We start from the raw sequence: 17,182 nt of genomic DNA, 5'->3' as shown, positions 1-17,182 counted from the left end.
AGGGAGTAACTCTGTAGCAGCTGTTTGACAGGTCACCTCTTTCTACACCTCTTAATGCACCTGTTTCTGTGACAAATACACCCGTTACACATCCTGGCATAGGTTAAATTAAAATTGCCACTGAAAATACCCCCGTTTTGGAAAATATTAATCCATATGGTTTACTTTGGCTTGATTTTGGCTTATTTTGTTAGGTGTGAACACCCCCCCCCCCCCCCCACCACCCCAAGGAAGAATACATAACAAAGAACAATTTATTTTTGTTCACATACCTTGGTCATGGTGTTACCTAGCTGGTTTCATTGGTATGCTATTTTAGTATAACAATACTAAATGGAAGGAAAATATCTTACTTTTGCTTTGAGCAATAAAATGCTTCTTTGTTCTAGAACCAGGAAGCTTTTATACATAATACTTTCTGTGGACAAAAGTTGGTGACTCTCTTTACCTCATGACCCAATATGTGAAAAAAATTCCCAGATGACTTAGCATTACACAACTCTATAGATTGTTTTTCTATCCCAAACTCCAGGAAATCATTTTGCTGTGTTTTTATTCAAGCAATCTAGACTAAATTTAGTTTTAAAATTTGGGCCTTACTCTATAAATTCTCCAGCATTAGGAAATGAGTTGATTACATTTAAATAGTTTGTTAAGTGTTTTAAGCCCTGAGAATAATAATAAGAAAGAGTAATGGAGATTAGAAGCTGGTGATGGATTTAGCAGAGTGACAGCAGATTGGAACACGGAATGTGGTAGAGGTTGCAAAGTTCCATCTACTTGGGTTTTAGTTGATCAGTGGCAAGGACATATCTGAAAAGTAAATGTCCACTAATTAAAAAAGCAGAAAAGGGTGTAACATTTTGGCCTATTCCCCCCCCCCCCCGACCTCCACCCTCCCATGTACTCTGTAAAAACTCCTTGAAGCTCTTTCTACTCCCTAAAAACAAACTTGCTATTAATAGGGACTTTACTTTTAAAGAAATAAAATTATACCAAATTAATCTGATCCGTGGAAAGTTCTTCTAACATGATTAGTAGTTTTACTTGACCCAAAATACCATTCATCTTTGTAACATCCAACTTCAAAGAGCTTTCATAGCCGTCCAGGATACAGGAACAGCCTCTTGAGAAAAGTAGCATTTTGAATAATGAAAAGGAGCAGAAACTTACATTTCTATAATAGTTTTCTTTTATAGAGATATAATTCATATACTGTAGAATTCACTCTTTTAACACGTACAATTCAGTGATGTTAGTATATTTACAAGGTAGTGCAAAACATCACCAGTGCAAGAACATTTTCAATATGCTGCAAAGAAACCCTGATACCCATTAGCTATCACTCTCATTCCTCCTCCCCTGCACTTGGCAACCATTGATCGAGTTTCTCTCTAGAGATTTGCCTGGACATTTCATATAAACAGAATCATACAAATATGTGGCCCTTTGTGTCTTTTACTTAGCATCTTCGTTTTAGGGTTTATTCACATTATGCATGTATCACTACTTCATTCCTTTTTATGGCTGAATAATCTTTCTTGTATGGATATGCCAAATTTTGATGATTATTTCATACGTTGATGGACGTTTGGGTTGTTTCCACTTTCTGGCTATCATGAGTAATGCTGCTATGAACATTCATTTACAAGTTTTTGTGTGTGCACATGTTTTCAGTTCTCTTGGGCATATACTTAGATGTGGTATTGCTGGGTCATATGATAACTCTGTTTAACTTGAGGAATTGCCAAACTATTCTCCATAGCTGCTGTAGCATTTTACATGTCCACTAGCAAAGTATGAGGGTTCCATTTTCTCCAGTACTTGTTAATGTTGTCTTTTTGATGATAACCATCCTAGTGGGTGTGAAGAGGTATCTCATTGTGGTTTTCATTTGCATTTCCCTAATGGCTAATAATGTTGAGTATCTTCTCATGTTCTTATGGATCATTTGTTTATCTTCTTTAGAAAAGTGTCTAATTTATAATAGCTTCTAACTTTATGTTTTCATGTGTATTTTCTATTTCGTTTTTGGAATAATTCTATAAGTTAAGTTTATCCCTATTTTACTGCTGGGAAGCTAAGGTGCAAAGAGGTTAAATAATTTGCTTGTTTTTTAACCTTACAGAGTTAGTAGGAGGGTTTGAATATAAACTCAGGTCTTCTAACTCTGCTTCCTGCATTCTTTTTACCCCAAGAGGCATACAGAAGTTAAACTGTGTTTGCAAATTTGCTTGGCTAATCATTGACAAAGTGGAGGAAAATAAATAAAAAGCAAACCAAACAACAAAAAGCAGGTGGCCGTACTGCCTGATACTCATCAGATTTTACTATTTTTAAAATAAATTCTTTGTGTTCTCCTATCCTAATAAGGTAGGATTTTCACATTTCCTCTAGGGAAGCAGACAGAACAATTAAACCTAGTAACCCACCTTCTTGGTGGCATAGCTAATCTTAGAACCCACTCTTCACTGAGACATTGTATTTTATATTATCCTGCAGCTTCCATGTTCTCTATTTTTCCACTAATTTATTCACTGTATCTTAAAATAATTGAATAATATAACATTTTTCATAAACACTAAAATTCTGGATGAAACAAATTAACTTTTATTTTTGAGCAGGGCAGTTTGCCAGTTTCATTTCGAAGTGCAGCATTACTAAGATACGAATTTCAGTTTTTATGTGGAATTCTGTATCAGACATAGGTATGCGAAATTATCAGCTCCTTCGAGGGTAGGTAGAAGCATATGTTAATTATTCATCTTTGCAAGTCCATTATCTAACATAGTGCCCAGTACTCTGAATACAAATGAATTTTTTTTAACACCCCCCCAAAAAAACCCAGCAAAAATTATCTAGTACTCTTTTTTAGAAGAAAGGCAGTACAAATTTCAGAAAAAGAATGTATTTCTTACCCGACACATGACCTAAAATATAATAAATAAAATAAAATAAAATAAAAATAAATAAAATTAGAACTTGATTTAAAATTCAGCACTCTATCTTATGGAAGGAAGTAACTGTTGTTCCATCCTGTGTTTTAAAAGATAGCTCTAGACGGGGCACCTGTGTGGTGCAGTTGGTTAAGAGTCCAACTCTTGGTTTTGGCTCAGGTCGCGATCTAGCCCTGTTTTGGGCACTGTGCTCAGCTGCTTAAGACTCTCCCTCTCTGGGCGCCTGGGTAGCTCAGTGGTTAACCGTCTGTAACCGTCTGTCTTTGGCTCAGGTCATGATCCCGGGGTCTTGGGATTAAGCCCCACCTTGGGCTCCCTGCGCTGTGAGAAGCCTGCTTCTCCTTCTTCCACTCCCCCTGCTTGTGTTCCCTCTCTAGCTGTGTCCGCCTCTCTCTCTCTGTGTCAAATAAATAAATAAAATATTATAAAAAAATTTTTTTTAAAAGAAAGATTCTAGCTCTCCCTCTGCCCCTGCCCCTCGCCCTGTGGACACACACTCTTTCTGTCTCTCTCTCTCTCTTTCTCTCAAATAAATAAATAAATCTTTGAAAAAAAAAAAAAAGGCTCTAGGGATGCCTGGCTGGCTCTGTTGGTAGAGCATGTGACTCTTGATGTCAGGGTCCTGAATTTAAGCCCCGTGTTGGGTATAGAGTTTACTTAAAAAAAAAAAAAAAAAAAAAAAAAGACTCTAAGTACCTGGTGGCTTGCACAAGTGTTTATTAGCTCAGTGCCCATACATGGGAACTACACCCTGATTGTTGGTTAGATGAATGAATGTCCAATGAGTGAATAAAAGGATTAGTTTTTATTGTAGCATGTAGAGGAGATAACAGCAAATGAGTATTTAGGCTGTGCTTTTCATTTGTATATTTTAATAGCAAACATGATACATGTTCATTATAAAAATTCAAATAATATGTGGGTATATTCAATAAAAGCTGAAAATCTCCCTTTATTTCTTGTCCCCTTCCCTTCCTTCACCCCCAAGATCATTCCTGTCCCAGGTAACAATTGTTAACAGTTTAGGGTTTATATTTCCACTTGTGTCTTTGGTGTATGTGTACATATGCATAAATATATATTTACAAATCTGGCCATATTATATACATACATTCAGAATGGCTTTTCCTTTACAAATAGGATCATACTACACATTTCCTTAGCTTTTAAATTAAATATATTAAGACTTTAGCATTTATAGTCACAAATGATAAATGTAATATTTATTACTCTTGCCTGGTTTTGGTATCAGAATTAAACTTACCTCTAAGAATGAATTGAGAAATATTCCTTTATTCCCCTGTGTTTTAGAATAGTGTAAAAATATCTGCCCTGTAAGCATTTATTAGAAATTCCTGGATAACCTTGGGAGAGGGAAGAGCTCTGAGGCAACCTTTCAAATTTTTCTTGTTTTTATTTGGTCTATTAAGTTTTGGTTCTTATTTTCTATTACATTTTTGGTGAAAGAATCCTTCAAAAATTTCTAGACCATTTAGAGTTTGAGTTTAGTAGACCATGATTTGTAAATACTTGCACGGTTTTGAGGCAGCTTAGTAGGGAAAAGTAGTGGTGTAAACACACTTGATTTAATCCGCCTTATGACTTACTAGCTTTGTGACTTTGGACAGGTTAATAATTTCTCTCAGTAAAATGGGATAAATATACTCACTTTATAGGGTAGGTATTAGGAAAGAGATTAGTATATGTTCAGCATCTCATAGGTGTTCAAACTTTTCATTTTTTCTTTGTATGGTCATCTGTGACAAGCATGAGGTGTTGGGTTCTGCTGTTTGCATGCTGCTTGCTGTACTGGAAAGAGCATTAAGACCTTGGAGTTTTAGCCTGTGTTTCACGATTACTAGCCATTGGCTTTGGACAAGTCTGCTCAGCTTCTGTTTCCTTACCTATAAAAAAAAAAAACAGTAGGAAAACTAACACTTGTTGAGCATCTATTCTATATGCATTTAGTAGACAGTTTACAAATCTTAACCTCATTTAATCCTTTCAATAACTCTATCAAATAGAGATGACGTTTATTTCCCATCTTAACAGTCGAAACAAAGGTGTAGGAATTGGATTTTCTGACATCCATTTAAAGGTACTCCCCACCCTCGACACCTGTCCATGTTTGTTCAGTCTAGTCGGTACAGCTATCCTCTCTTGGATATGATAGGGTGTGCCCCTGCGTACAGGGAATTCCAGATGAGCATACTGCAAACTGAAATACCTAATATATTAAACAAACAAACAAACAAACAAACTTAAACAGTATAGGATGAGACTACTTATTTATTAATGATTCCTATTAATAAAATACAAATATAGGATGGTTAATGTATCCTAATGCTTATACTTGAGAGTAATAATTTAAGTTTTATTTTATTTTATTTTGAAATTTATTTGACAGAGATCACAAGTAGGCGGAGAGGCAGACAGAGAGAGAGAGAGAGGAGGATTCCCCGCTGAGCAGAGAGCCTGATGTGGGGCTTGATCCCAGGACTCTGGGATCATGACCTGAGCTGAAAGCAGAGGCCTTAACCCACTGAGCCACTGGGCGCCCATAATTCAAGTTTTTAAGTACTTGTGTTGTTCATTTACAGAAACTACAGATTCATGGAAAGAAGTAGAGAAAATCTGCATTATAATTCATTGTCTACTTGCAGACTTGCAGAGTCATTTAAAAAATGAACCTGCCTTTGTCAGCTGGTATATAAAGAGCTATTGATTATGTTCTTGAAAGGTAGTCGTATTGTATTTCCTTTGATAGGGTTTGCCAAAGCTTTTGCTCTGTGTTTCATTTTATTTGATCAGAGGCAATGATATCGATTTGGCTTTTTTGCTAGCTTTGTGCTAGGGATACTAAAAAAAAAAATGCTGTTAGGACATTACAAATTAAATTGTGATTGAATAATATATAGAAGGTCCTGAAATTCTGTCTACTGAAGCTTCATTTATCATTTTTATTCTATTTGGTAGGAGTGGGAATTCCTATGTTTAGATTAGAGAATTTTTATCAGCGTTAGGTTTGAATTGTGCTATGTAAATTCTCACTGATATTGAATTTTTCTTTTTTGGCAGAATACAGTACAAAGTGTTATGAGCTATATGTGTTGGAAAATATGGTTCTCGTCTTCAAAGAGTTTATACTCTTAGGGAAGCACTGAAGGAAGAAACAAAGTAAAAGAACAGAGTGAGTTCTTAAAGCTTGTGCCTGCTCTTTGGAAAATCAATTTTGCTGCATTGGGCTTTTGTAAGATACCATATGTATCGCCTGATGGGCACAATCACAAACATCCCAATTCTTTGAAAACTGGTAGTTGTTTATCTTGTATATCTTGTTCATTGTATAGTGTTCTCTCTCTCTTTTTTTAAAAGATTTTATTTATTTATTTGTCTCAGAAAGAAAGAGAGAGAGCGAGTGAGCACAGGCAGAGGTAGAGGGAAAGGGCTCCCCGTTGAGCAAGGAGCCCAATGCGGGACTCAATCCCAGGATGCTGGAGGCAGCTGCCCAACTGACTGAGACACCCAGGCGTCCTGTTCTCTTTATTTTATAAAAATTACTCTTTGGTCTAAGTAGATAGAAGTTCCTCATTGGAGTACCTTTCTGTTTTATCTCCTGGACTGTGGACTGGGTTTTCCTTTATGTGATGGCTACTAGAAAGCCAAAGCCAGATTTGTGGCACCCTCCAGAGCAGGCATAGTGATTTTATGCTCTACATTTTTTTTTTTTTGTCTTTTTCTTGGCAACATTTTTAGTGTTTTCTTTATTCTTTTGCTTTTATTTTAAAAATTTACTAACTTTTTTTTTCTTAAGATTTTATTTATTTGACAGAGATCACAAGTAGGCAGAGTGGCAGGTGGAGAGAGAGAGAGGAAGGGAAGCAGGCTCCCCACTGAGCAGAGAGCCCGATGCGGGGCTCCATCCCGGGACCCTGAGATCATGACCTGAGCCGAAGGCAGAGGCTTTAACCCACTGAGCCACCCAGGCGCCCCCAAAAATTTACTAACTTTTTATAGTTCACTTATTCTTGTAAGTCTCATTAATAATTTTCAGAACAAAATAGTGGTGTGTATGTAAATAAATATACATGAAATCCATGGGAGAACATATCAAGGCAAACAGATTAATATAATAGAGACCAGATGTGGCAAATAGATTTTATTCATGGGCTAGCTTTGATTGATGGTGGCCTTGTGGAACATTGCATTACAGAGTAGTTGGAGGCAGCATGCAGATTTAGTGGGAAAGACCACTCTGATCACTGAGCAGTTTTGTTGTTATGGGTGTGGGAGTAGTGATAGCACAGGTGCCTGTATTTGCCATCCCTTTTACAGAAAAAACGTACAGCATATTGAATAGTACAATAAGTAGGTGGATTTTTACGTTTAGAGCTAGGTTTGGCTGGGAAAGATGTAGATTTGAGAAACAAGTTGGTGAATTATTGAAACTGGCAGTCAGATCGGTTCATCTAGAATACAGTGTCTCTAGTGCATTAAGGAAAAATTAGGTCGGTGGAAAAATTGAGGAATGGAATGTGATAGCCTTAACAGATAGATGGAGGTGATTAGACTTTTTTACCTCCTAAAATTCTAATTAATTTCCTATATTATTTCCAGTGATTTTGCTTTAATTCAGGTCTTTATCATCCTTTTCATTTTAAAAGTTAAATTATTTTTTGAGTAGCTAATGCATTCATATATTTCAAAATTAGAAAGGTACAAAAGGACACATTAAAAAGTCTTCCTTTTATTCCTGTTTCTCAACTACTGAGTTTTCTCCTCCGCAGGGTCAACCAGTATTATCAGACTTGTAAGTATCTTTCCAGAAATATTTTATGTATACATTTGTGTTTTCCTGTCCATTTTACACAAATAAATATTTCTGTACCTATATATGGAACTGTTTCTTTCATACTATATACAATAATCTGTATCTTACGTTTTTCATTTCTTAGAGATTTTTTTCATATCAATACACAAGGAATTTTCTTCTTTGTTAAAAAATAAACCTTTTGGTGTGCCTGGGTGGCACAGTTGATTAAGCCTCCAACCCTTAGTTTTCAGCTGAGGTTGTGATCTCAGGGTTGTGGGGTTGAGTCCTCAATCAGGCTCCATGCTCAGATCAGAGTCTGCTTAGGACTCTCTCTCTCTCTGCCCGTCTCCACCCCCCACCCCAGCTCCCTTTTTCTAAAATAAATCTTATTTATTTTAATAAATAAATAATAATAAATCTTAAAACCAAAAATCTTTTGCTTTGGAATAGTTTCAGATTTATAGGAAAGTTGCACAAAACAGTACAAAAAGTTCCTATATATAACTCACCCACTTTGTTTCCTCAAATGTTACTATCTTACTGTGGTACATTTATCAAAACTGGGAAACTGAACAGCAGTACCTTATTGTTAACTACACTGTAGACTTTATATGGATATCACCAGTTTTTCCATTAATGTCCTCTTTCTGTTACAGGATTTCATCCAGAATACCACATTGCATTTATTTATCTTATCTCCCTAGTCTCCTCTGACAGTTTCTCAGTCCTTTTTTTTTTTTTTTTTTTTTTTACTGTCTTGAGGAGTGCTGGTCAGATAGCCTACAGAATCTCTCTCAGCTTGGGTTTGTCTGATGTTTTCCTCATGACTAGAATAGGGCTATGGCTTTCTGGAAATAATACACAAAGTTGAGTTGCTCTTCTCATCATGTCATGTGAGGAAGTACTTGATATTTCTGTGATATTACTGGTGATGTTAACCTGGATCACTTGGTTAAGGTAGTGTTTGCCAGTTTTCTTCAATGTAATGTTATTATTATTTTTCCCTTTTTGTACTTCGTTTTAAAAAGTGAGTCCCTGAATTCAGTCTGCCTTCAAAGTAGGAGGGAGAACTAAAGGACTTTCTTTTTAAAAATGTAATACCCTTGGGGGAGCCTGGTTGACTCTGGGAAGAGCACACAACTCTGGGTGGTGAGTTCGAGCTCCAAAGTTGTGTGTAGAGATTAAAATATAATCCTGGGGCGCCTGGTGGCTCAGTCAGTGAAGCATCTGCCTTCAGTTCAGGTCATGATCCCAGGGTCATGGGATCAAGTCCTGAGTTCAGCTCCTTGCTGAACAGAGAGCCTCCTTTTCCCTCTGCCTGCTGCTCTTCTTGCTTGCGATTTTCCCCTCTCTTTCTCTGAAAAAGAAATAATAAAATCTTAAAAAAAAAAGTAATACTCCTTAAGATGGATGTACCATATACTTTATTCAGTTATTTTCCTGTTGATCTATATTTAGATGATTTAACGTAACAGTTAAGAAAACGGGCTCCAGGGGCACCTGGGTGGCTCAGTGTGGTTAAAGCCTCTGCCTTCGGCTCAGGTCATAATCCCAGGGTCCTGGGATCGAACCCCACATCGGGCTCTCTGTTAGGCAGGGAGCCTGCTTCCCTTCCTCTCTCTCTGCCTACTTGTGATCTCTCTCTCTGTCAAATAAATAAATAAAATCTTTAAAAAAAAAAAAAAAAAAGAAAACAGGCTCCAGAGCTAACACTACCAATGATCAAATCTTGGCTCCACGTTAGTTATGTGATCTTGGGCTACTTTTACTTGGCCTCTAAGTTTCTTCATCTGTAAAATGGGGTTGTTAATAGCACCTACCTTATCGGACGGTTGGGAGAATTTAATGAGAAAATATGCAAAGTGCTTAAAATAGTGTCTGCTGCTGTATTAAGTGCTAGATAAGTGTTTGCTATTACTCACTTTTTTGTCCTTACAATAATACTGCAATGAGTAATGTATATGTTAATTTGTATATGTTATTTCATACACAGTGGTTGGGCAGGTGAGTATACCATATGATAAATTTCTAGAAATGCTTACTTGCCTTTGTAATTTTGATAGATATTGCCAAATTTGCCTCCCATAGAGGTTATAGCATTTTGCATATTCATCAGATCTATGAGAACACTGAGTTGTTCTAACAACAACAAAAAAGATATGAGAGCATCTGTGTTTCTATATTCATGTTACCAAATTATTTGATCTTTGCCAATCAGTTGGTACCTACTTTTATCATGAATTAATTTGGGCATCTTTTTTTGTTTTTTAAGATTCTATTTATTTATTTGACAGACAGAGATCACAAATAGGCAGAGAGGCAGAGAGAGAGAGGAGGAAACAGGCTCCCTGCTGAGCAGAGAGCCTGATGCGGGGCTTGATCCCAGGATCCTGACCTGAGCTGAGGCAGAGGCTTTAACCCACTGAGCCACCCAGGCGTCCCGAGCATCTTTTTATTGAGCCATTTAAGAGCTTAGATTTTGATGCTGCTTGTGATGTAACCTGGACTTCATCAGCTGGGAAATGATAAAAAATGTTGTTGGGGGAAATAATTATAATAACTAGGTAAGGAATTGTTTGGACCTGGGAAAGACTATGGTTGCAAGAAGTGGGTCATTAAGTTGCTGGCCTCTCCTCTGGTGTGATAGTGGGGTGTCTTTGTAATTGTTTTTTAAAAAGCTTTTTTTTTTTTTTTAAAAGATTTTATTTTTTTATTTGAGGGCTGGGAGAGCATAAAGAGAGAAGCAGACTCCCAGCTGAGCAGAGAGCCCTTCACGGGGCTTGATCCCAGGACCCTGAGATCATGACCTGAGCCAAGGCAGAGGTTTAACCAACTGTGCCACCCAGGCGCCTGTTTTTTAAAGAGTTTTAAGAAGGGTTGCCACCATCCTACATTTGCAGCCAGAAATGAAGGAAGCTATAGGGGTGCAGGTTGGAAGGAAAGGCTGCAGTTGCATTAAAGTAAGACTGAAAGTTAATCAACCTGACACATTTTTTTATGATACTTATTTTTATGTTGCATAATAATTAGGCAGAAATTAAAATATATTGTAATTAGTTATATATATATTTATAATTATTTTTTTTATATTTTATTTATTTATTTGACAGAAGGATACACAGTGAGAGAGGGAACACAAGCAGGGGGAGTGGGAGAGGGAGAAGCAGGCTTCCTGCTAAGCAAGGAGCCGCATGCGGGGATTGATCCCAGGACCCTGGAATCATGACCTGAGCCACAGGCAGACACTTAACAACTGAGCCATCCAGGCGCCCCTGTAATTAATCTTAACATCCAGTTTTATGAGTTTTTCTTTACTATTGCATTCTCCGGTATGTATAATCATCGCCAGTTTGTAGTTCTTTTTCTGATATCATGTATTTTTTTAAAGGTTTTTATTTATTTGACACAGAGGGAGGGAGTACAAGTAGGCAGAGTGATAGGCAGAGGGAGAAGGCAAGTGGACTCCCCACTGAGAAGGGAGCCTGACTCAGGACTCTATCCCAAGACCCTAGGAACATGACCTGAGCTGAAGGTAGCTGCTTTACTGACTGAGCCACCCAGGGGCCCCTCTGATATCACATATTGTGTACTGTTAAGTGGTTATGGTTAACTCCCCCCTCTAATCCCCAACCCCACCACTAACTACAGTGTAAAAAACAAAGTGCTGAATCTTACTTTACGTCACCTGGATGGGCACAGTAGTGGGCTTGATGGCCCTTTGCTCTTTTCCTTTGTTGAGTTTCATATTTGGAGTTCATGAGCTTAACCTAGCCCTTCTTGAAGGACACAGACCCTTTCCCCCAGACAGTCCCCGCTACACACTGGAGGCTCTAAAAACTCTGAAATATGAGAACAGATTAGGGGGGCTTGGAGGTGAGGGAGAGGTACAAAATGACCACCATTCTGAGAGAAAGAAAGAGAGAGAGAGAGAAAGAGCTATCAAACGGGGAGAAGGAAGTAGACACCATGAAATTGGAATCTGGGTCCTTAGAATTTGAGATTCTTGGCTTCCAAATAGGATTAAAAGAGTGGAGAGGGCAAAGTAGAGCTCTTGTAATCTGTGAACTCTTTTGACCCGGTCCCCCCAGGCAGAAAGTGCTATGAAAGCATTTCTAAAGGACTCAGCAAAATCAAAACAAACATCTCCTACTCCCTCAATTAAACCAAATCAAACCAAAAGGAGAACATTTCTCCTAGAGCCTTAAACTACGAAACAAGTCTGTTAAAAGATGGAGTTCAGTCCTTTATTAAGTCCTTTTCTGTTTTGATAGAGTAAGCTGGAAGAAAGCTCCCTCCTGGGGGCCAGAAGCATGAAGGATGCCCTGGGGGTGGTAGAAAACCCAGAAGGCAGGGGAAAGGGAAGCTCAAAGGCAGCTGAGAAGACAAATGTGGATTTTTGCAATTTTCACCAGGTTCTGGGTTATCTTTACTCAGAAGATTTATTCCAGATATTTCCTCTGTAGGACAGGCAGCTAAACAGAAAGACATCTTGAATTGTAGTACGATGGAAACTATTATAGCTGCTTTGTAATTTGGCCTTTGTATCCAATTTACTTTAAAAATACCTAGAACTCCAGGAACCCTCCTACACTGTTGGTGGGAATGCAAGCTGGTGCAGCCACTCTGGAAAACAGCATGGAGGTTCCTCAAAATGTTGAAAATAGAACTACCCTATGACCCAGCAATTGCACTACTGGGTATTTACCCTAAAGATACAAACACAGTGATCCAAAGGGGCACAGCAATGTCTACAATAGCCAAACTATGGAAAGAACCTAGATGTCCATCAACAGATGAATGGATAAAGAAGAGGTGGTATATATACACAATGGAATACTATGCAGCCATCAAAAGAAATGAAATCTTGCCATTTGCGACGACGTGGATGGAACTAGAGGGTATCATGCTGAGTGAAATAAGTCAATCGGAGAAAGACAACTATCATATGATCTCCCTGATATGAGGACGTGGAGATGCAACATGGGTGGTTAGGGGGATAGGAGAAGAATAAATGAAACAAGATGGGATTGGGAGGGAGACAAACCATAAATGACTCTTAATCTCACAAAACAAACTGGGGGTTGCTGGGGGAGGTGGGGTTGGGAGAGGGGGAGGGGGTTATGGACATTGGGGAGGGTATATGCTATCGTGAGTGCTGTGAAGTGTGTAAACCTGGTGATTCACAGACCTGTATCCCTGGGGATAAAAATACATCATATGTTTATAAAAAAAAAAAAAAAAGGAAAGAAAGGATGAATACCCAACTTTTGTAGCAACATGGACGGGACTGGAAGTGATTATGCTGAGTGAAATAAGTCAAGCAGAGAGAGTCAAGTATCATATGGTTTCACTTATTTGTGGAACATAACAAATGACATGGAGGATATTGGGAGATGGAGAGGAGAAGGAAGTTGAGGGAAATTGGAAGGGGAGGTGAACCATAAGAGACTATGGACTCTGAAAAACAACCTGAGGGTTTTGAAGGGGCGGGGGTGGGAGGTTGAGGGAACCAGGTGGTGAGTAATAGGGAGGGCACGTATTGCATGGAGCACTGGGTGTTGTGCAAAAACAATGAATACTGTTACGCTGAAAAAATAAATAAAAAAAAACAAAAAAAAACAAAAAAAAAAAACCTAGAACTCCAAGATCAGAAATTTAGGAGGGATGCTTTGGAGCACCTGAATTGAACAGATGACAACACTTGGAATACAGTTAATTCTGTCTTTTTTTTTTTTTAATTTAAGATTTTATTTATTTATTTGTCAGAGAGAGAGAGCGCACAAGCAGGGGGAGCAGCAGGCAGTGGGAGAAGCAGACTCCCTGCAGAGCAGGGAGCTGGATGCGGGACTGAATCCCAGGACCCTGGGATCATGACCTGAGCTGAAGGCAGACGCTTAACTGACTGAGCCACCTGGTAGTAGGCAGAGAGGCAGGCAGAGAGAGAGGAAGGGAAGCAGGCTCCCCGATGAGCAGAGAGCCCATGTGGGGCTCGATCCCAGGACCCTGAGACCATGACCTGAGCTGAAGGCACTGGTCCAAACCACTGAGCCACCCAGGCACCCCTTAGTTACTTTGTATTTAAATAGTTTGTTCCTTTTTAATTGCTGAGTACTTTTTCACACTATGGATGTACCACAGTTTATTTAAACATTCACCCATTGAAGGGCATCTAGATTGTTTTAAGTTATTGGTTATTATGACTAAAGCTGCTACATACATTTTTGTGTAGGTTTTTTTTTTTTTTTTAAGATTTTATTTATTTATTTGGCAGAGACAGAGAGACAGCGAAGAGCAGGAACACAAGCAGGGGGAGTGGGAAAGGGAAAGCAGGCTTCTGGCCAAGCAGGGAGTCTGAAGTGGGTCTTGATCCCAGGATGCTGGTATCATGACCTGAGCTGAAGGCAGACACTTAAGGACTGAGCCACCCAGGTGCCCTGTGTAGGTTTTTGTGTGAACATGAGTCTTCATTTTTCTGCGATAAGTGATGAGGAGTACATTTGCTGGGTTGTATGGTTTTCATGTTTTTTTAGAAATTGTCAAACTCTTTTCCACATTGGCTGTACCATTTAATTCCCAGTAGCAGTGTATGAATATTATGGACTGAAATTTTTTTTTTCTGATGAAACAGAATTTTATTATTATTTTTATTAACTTTTGGAAACAAAGGACACTATCCAAAGCACATGCTTAATTATAACACCACTGATATATAACTACTTTAAGGTGTAATGAATTACTAATTTTTTTAATTTTTAATTTTTTATTAACATATAATGTATTATTAGCCCCAGGGGTACAAGTCTGTGAATCTCCAGGTTTACACACTTTACTTCACAGCACTCACCATAGCACATACCTTCCCCAATATCCATAACCCTCCCCCCATCACGGCAACCCTCAGTTGGTTTTGTGAGATTAAGAGTCTCTTATGGTTTGTCTCCCTTATGGACTGGATTTTGATCCCTCCAGAATTGATATGTAGAAGTCCTAAACTCCAGTATCTCACAATGTGATTGTGTTTGGAGGTAGGGCTTTTAAAGAGGCAATATATGTTAAAATGAAGTCTTTAGAGTGGGCCTAATCCAATCTGAGTTATGTCCTTATAAGAAGAAATGTGGATACACATCCTTGAGGGATATCGATTCACAGAGGAAAGAGCATGTCAGGATGCAGTGAGATGGTAGTTATCTGCCAGCCAAAAAAAAGAGGCCTTAGAAGAAATCAAACCTGGTAACAACTTGATCTTGGACTTCCAGCCTCTGGAACTGTGAGAAAAAATTTCTGTTGTTTAAGCCACTTAGTCTGTGGTATTTTGTTATAGCATCCCTGGCAGACTAATACAGTGAGTGATCCTTTTTTTTTTTTTTTCTGCATTCTTGGCAACATTTGGTTTTTGACATTTAATTTTAGCCATTCTGATAAGTGCATTGTGAGGTCTCACTGTTGGTGTAATTTGTATTGTCTTGGTGGCTGGACGATATTGAACATTTTTTCATGTGCTTATTTGTCATCTGTACATCCTTTTTGGTGAAACTCTATTCATGTTTTTTGCCCGTTTTCTATTTGGACTTTTTTTTAACTGTTGGAAACTTCAGGTATTTTTTTTATATATTCTAGATATTAATTCTTTGTCAGAAAGGTAGTTTGAAAATATTTTTTAACACTCTGTAGCTGTGTTTTTTCATTCTCTTAACATGGTCTTTCACAGAGTTTTTGATTTTGATGAAGTCCAGTTTTTATTTTTTTTTTTAAAGATTTTATTTATTTACTTGACAGAAAGAGATCACAAGTAGGCAGAGAGGCAGGCAGAGAGAGAGAGAGGGAAGCAGGCCCCCTGCCGAGCAGAGAGCCCGATGTGGGACTCGATCCCAGGACCCTGAGATCATGACCTGAGCCAGAGGCAGTGGCTTAACCCACTGAGCCACCCAGGCGCCCCAGTTTTTATTTTTTTAATGGATTGTGCATTTGGTCTGAAATCTTGCTTAGCTATAGATCCTGAAAATTGACTTCTGAGATTTTGGAAAACTTTTTGCGAAAGTTTTAGAATTTTTTACATTTAAGACTATGATCCATTTTGAGTTAATTTTGTTTAATTTTCTTTTTTTTCCTCCCATGTATATCCATTTGCTCTAGTACCATTTGTGGGAAAGGCAGTTTTTCTGCCTTGAATTGATTTTGTACCTTTGTCAAAAAATGGCTGGGCACATTTATAATTCTATTTCTGGGTTCTTTGTTCTGTTCCATTGACCTATATGTTTATTCTTCTGCCAGTACCACAGTCTTGATTGCCATAGGTATATAGCGTGTCTTGAGATCTGGTAGACTGATTCCTCTTACCTTATTCTTTTCTAAATTTATTTTAGCTAGTCTAGTTCCTTTGTCTTTTTTATTTTATTATTATTATTTTTTAAGATTTTATTTGTCAGAGAGAAAGGGGAGCAGCAGACAGAGGAAGAAGCAGGCTTCCCGCCGAGCAGGGAACCTGATGCAGGGCTCGATCCCAGGACTCTGGGATCATGACCCGAGTTGAAGGCAGCTGCTCAATCCACTTGAGCCACCCAGGCATCCTGTTTCTTTGTCTTTTTGTATAAACTTTAGAATGATCTCTATATTTACAAAGGATCTTGATGAGAGGGATTTTGCCAGGAGTTGCATGAAACCCATGTATCAATTTGAGGAGATTTGACGTCTTTATTGTGTCTTCCAATTTATGAATATGGCATCTCTCCCCGTGTTTTATAGATCTTTTTAGATTACTCTCATCAGCATTTTGTAGTTTTCAGTGTGGAAGTATTGTATGTTTTATTAGATTAATATCTAAGCTTTCTGTTATTTAGAGTGATTATAAATCGTGTTGTATTTTGTGTTCACAGGCTTATTATTAGTATATAGAAATGCAGTTGATTTTTGTATGATATCTTTTATCCTGCAACGTTGCTGAACTCATTTATTCTTAAAGCTTTTTGATAGATTCCTTAGGTACCCCTGGGGATAAAAATACATTATATGTTTATTAAAAAAAAAAAAAACTTGGAAGGGGAGGCGAACCATAAGAGACTATGAACTCTGGAAAACAACCTGAGGGTTTTGAAGGGTCAGGGGTGGGAGGTTGGGGGAACAGGTGGTGGGTAATGGGGAGGGCACGTTTTGCATGGAGCACTGGGTGTTGTGCAAAAACAATGAATACCGTTACGCTAAAAAAATAAAATGGGAAAAAAAAAAGAAAAAAAAAAAGGATTTCCTATATAGACAAATGAGTCATCTGAAAGAAGGGCGAATTTCATTTCTTATTTATTGATCTGTATGCCTTTTCTTTTCCTTTCCTTCTCTTCCCTTTCCTCCCTTTCCCTTTCCCTTTTCCCTTCCCTTCTGCTTAAGTTAACTGTAGTATATACTATCCTACTGTAATAAT

At 38.1% G+C, this 17,182-nt stretch overlaps 1 protein-coding gene across 1 annotated transcript in view; it reads left to right on the top strand.

Annotated features, from left to right (window-relative positions):
• Positions 1-17,182, top strand: part of SESTD1 (SEC14 and spectrin domain containing 1) — a 152,592-nt gene that overhangs the window by 1,177 nt on the left and 134,233 nt on the right. The window lies entirely within an intron of this gene.

Source organism: Meles meles, chromosome 9, assembly GCF_922984935.1.
Source record: "Meles meles chromosome 9, mMelMel3.1 paternal haplotype, whole genome shotgun sequence".
NCBI classification, from domain to species: Eukaryota; Metazoa; Chordata; class Mammalia; order Carnivora; family Mustelidae; genus Meles; species Meles meles.
This window is presented reverse-complemented; position numbering and strand designations above follow the sequence as displayed.